Genomic DNA, 4,622 nt, shown 5'->3' with positions numbered 1-4,622 from the left:
TGCTTTTAAGTCCTGAATTTCTTTTGTTGTTATGCAGGTTTTCCTCTCCCCAGCTCCATTTCCTGATGTTTCTGTTGCTCTGCCTAGGTTTGCATTTAGAATGTCAAATTTATGACATCATATGTGATTCCATAGTAACAAACTGAATCTGAATATGTGATTATAAAAAAAGCAATAGTATTTCTTCATATTTGAGTACATCCACTCATAACCATTCTTAGAGTTTTTAGGAAGTGATGTCTAAACAATGTTAAAATGTTTAATATGAAACAGTATCAATATTACTGCTTCTTTCTTTTTAAACATTACTATTTTACTCATCATATAAACCCCACTGTGGCTGTACATTTTCTGGCAGTGCCAAAATGAATGGTAAACTCATTTGTGGACCCAATCATTTATTATTGTTCATCCTGACAGATTTTGGAGAACTTTCTGCAATCTGCAGACTGTTTTTGATAGCTGAGATTTCGTTCTAGACAAGGAGTTTAGACTCGTTTTTAGCCTTAGTGTTGGGTCTTTCACAGTGCCAAGACCATTTCTATGTCACAAATTCAAAGCATTCTCCCTATGACCAGACACAGTGTAGTAGAATGGTACTCGCACCATCTTTCTTGCCATTTGCCCCATCCTTGAACTTCTAAACACTCATTTGTCCCTCTTGTATATACACAGAAAATATGTAAATCCAGCCCCCAACTCTGGTTTACAGGGTCTACTAATATAATGCATTTTATGGCTCTGATTTTATCATCACCCAAGCTTTAAATAAGAGACTCACGTACCAGCCTGAGTTGGTGGAACCATCATGAACAAAGGCAGATTTCCACCTCTTGTAATTGGAGTTGATAACTTTGTTTCAAAATCAGAAGTTTTTGACTTTGAGCGAAGGTCTCTAAGGGGTGTTCCAGGAAGTGAAACATGCAGGCTCAAGTTTAGAGGATCTGGGTTTGAATTCTTTCTCCACTGTCCTCCTGCAACCCAGCCCCTGCCAGGATCTTGGGGTGACCCTGAACAAGTGGTTTAACCTTCCTAAATCTCAATTTCCATATTTATAACATGGAGAAAATGATCAACATCAAATGGTAGTTGTGATGGTTGAACTAGTATGAAGTACTTAAGACAGTGCCTGGTATTTATAAGTGATTAAAAATTGTTAGCTATTACTGTTTTATTTATAATTCTGCTGTAGCTATACTAGAGAATTCAAATAGAAATCTCTGGTCTCCAATGCAATCTGGTTGTAGGAACAGAAGTTTAAATACTCGTTGTTCATATACATGTATAATCAATCGAATGTCAGTTTGGTGATTCTTCCCATACCCTAAACTCTCTAGCCCTACTGGTGGAGGGGGCAGTTAGAGTAGCAATTAGGAACAAAAGCTGGGGAGCTCTGAGACACAGGAGGAAGATTTTTCAGAGATGAGGGAATGAAAGAGTCTCTGGTTTCTGTCTGGTCCTTCTAGTCTACAGCCAAGATAGGCTTTTCCTTCTGGTCCTTTCCATGACTCTTCCATGTAAATCAGCATCCATATATTCAATAAGTTCCTTGATTATTGGTCTTTTCCCATAACACACAGCTTAGGATAGAATATGAGCCTCATGAATGTTTTGAATTATTTTATGTACTGAGATTTAAATATATCATTTTGTTCCGAGTGCTGAGGTTGATATTAAATAATTATTTGTATTTTTTCAAATTTCCTGATTTGTTTTTCTTTATTATCTTTTGATGATTAACTTTATTGTGGAGCACTGAAAACTACACATATGTGTAGGCAGCTGTGTTAGTCAGGGCTCTCTAGAGAAACAGAATCAATAGGAGATACATAGATATATAAGAAGTCGTTTACTATGGAAACTGATTCATATGACTGTGAAGGCTGGGAAGTCACACAGTATGCCATCAGCTGGCTGGAGAACCAGGAAAACCAGTGATATGCGTCAGTTTGAATGACCAGGGGAGGCAATGGTGAACTCCCAATCCACGGTCAAAGGCCTGAAAACCCAAGGGACCACTGGTTTAAGCCCCAGGGTCTGAAGGTCTGAGTATCAGGAGCTCTGATGTCTGAGGGCAGGAGGAGAAGATGGATGTTTTACCTCAAGAAGAGAGAGAGAATTCACCCTTCCTCCACCTTTTTTTGTTCTGTTTGAACCCTCAGTGAGTTGGATGAAATCTGTCCACATTGGTAAGGGTGGATCTTCTTTACCCAGTCTACTGATTCAGATCTAATCTCTTCCAGATTACAATCATGTACGCACACCAAATAATGTTTAACTAGCTATCTGAGCGTCCCTTAGCCCAGTCCAGTTGTTACATAAAAAAAAACCATCACAGCAACATATCTTCTGTTTGTCTTGGATTTGCTTCTCCGTGAGTTCAACCTTAATAATAAAGCCAAGATGCTGCAATGTTCTGACATTGTCATGCACCCTTTCCAGATCACCCAAAGTTGGTTTTTATAATGAAATTTTCATTGTCAGTTCTAGTTTTTGTTTTAAAAAAAGAGCTCAATAAAAGGCTTAAAAGACATTGTGGAATACCACAAACATGTCTAAATAGGCATTCTCCATCTATTTTTGGCAAATGTGTTTTGATTCTTGCCATGGTTTCTGAGAGGAATATACCCATTCCCTTGACAGAGCTAAGAGAGCATTGCAGAGTCATTTGTGGGACATGACTCCTACTTGGCTATCCTGCTATTTCTTATTTTCTTATGAGGTTGTGATATTATGCAAAATTTCTGAGGACACTAGTAAACTCTCCTTTAGCCAGGAGATTTTCATAACATAGGATACATATTGAGTAATACAACTAGGCACTAATATACTGCAAAGACCTGAAGAATCTTTTTCTTCACCATGTCCACCCTGATCTATTGAAATTAATATTGTGGAAAGTGGCTCTGTTGCTTTCATAGCTTTTCTTCTCTGAGTGTAAAGACACAAAAGTCACTAACATGTCAGAATGTCAACATTTATTAGTATTTTAAAATGTTTATATGTATGTAGATAGATAGGTTCAAAGATAATAAAATTTAGTGAAAATTAGAGAGTTCAAAAAAAGAAAGCGTCTGTGAACTCAGTATCCTGATAGTCATAATCACAATTATATTCTTCCAAAGTTTTTTTCATCCATTTGTTTGAAATTTAATCTTTCTTCCTTTGTAAAATATTATTAGAATTATATAGGATTCATAACACAGTATCTTGATTTTTTTCTATATAAGATTAAACACAGGTATTTTCATGCTATTACCTGCTCCGAGTAACCATCAATTTAATGACTCCATATGCTCTAGAGTGGGTCTGCTACAATTTGCATAAGTATTTCCCTACTATTGAATATTTGGAGTATATCCAAGATTTTGCTCTTATGAATAATATTTTCCTGAGTACCTTCTTTCTCAGCTAAAGTAAAGTTCCTCGTACAAAATCTTTCCACAGTGACCAGTAGATTCAAACATGTAGCTGGATGGGCCTATCAGAATCCAAGTGCTCATGTTGGAGTTGTGTTCAAGAGGGCCACCTCGGGTTGGTTGGGCTGTAAGCTGACGGCATTTATTTCGACCTGACTATATTTGTTTATTGTCTCCTCTGGCCTCACTGTCTTGAAAGTTATTCATGAGCAGGGACCGGTATACCTTTTCCACTGCTGTCTTCCTGGTGCCTGAAACAGTTACTAGGAGGCACCGCAATAAATATTTCTTAAATAAATACATCAATCCCTTAAGAAATGCATAGCAGCCATAAGCAGGATACAGAGTACTGTGTTAACAGTAGTGGTGAAGATGAAAAGGAGTGGTTTCCCATCTCTCTGAGAAGACCTGTAAGTTTAGTGAGTAGGAAGTCGAAGTAGAAAAATGCCTTTTTTCTTCCCTATCTTTTTAAGTTCTTTGTCTAGAGATCAGTGGTTCTCAAAAACAAACATGCATCAGAATTGCCTGGACGGCTTGTTGAAACAAGATTGCCATAGGTGAATGGTTACACAAACATCGCACTACTCGGCAATACAAAGAAACAAACCCTCGATTCACACAATAACCTGGATGACTCTCCAGAGAATTATACTGAGTGAAAAAAGCCAATCCCCAAACGTTATATTCTGTTTGATTCCACTTATATAACATCGTTGAATGATAAAATTATAGAAATGGGGAAAATAGTGGCCAGGGTTTAAGAAGTAGGTGAGGGCAAGAAGAAATTAGATATGGTTATAAAAGGGCAACATGAGAGATACCTTATGATGGTGGAAGAATTCTATATTTTTAACCTGTTTGTATCAATGTTGATATCCTGGCTGTGATACTGTATTACAGTTTGGCAAGATGCCATCGGGATATATTGGGCAAAGGGTGATGGGATTGTTTGGTATTATTTCTTTTAATATTTTATTTATTTATTTGACAGAGAGAGAGACAGCCAGCGAGAGAGGGAGCACAGGCAGGGGGAGTGGGAGAGGAAGAAGCAGGCTTCCAGCGGAGGAGACTGATGTGGGGCTCGATCCCAGGACTCTGGGATCACACCCTGAGCCAAAGGCAGGTGCTTAACAACTGAGCCACCCAGGCACCCCTGGTATTATTTCTTACAATTGCCTATGAATCTATAATTATTTCAAAATT

The sequence above is a fragment of the Ursus americanus genome, chromosome 7 (genome assembly GCF_024610735.1).
Source record: "Ursus americanus isolate L20-20 chromosome 7, mUrsAme1.1.p, whole genome shotgun sequence".
NCBI lineage: Eukaryota > Metazoa > Chordata > Mammalia > Carnivora > Ursidae > Ursus > Ursus americanus.
This window is presented reverse-complemented; position numbering follows the sequence as displayed.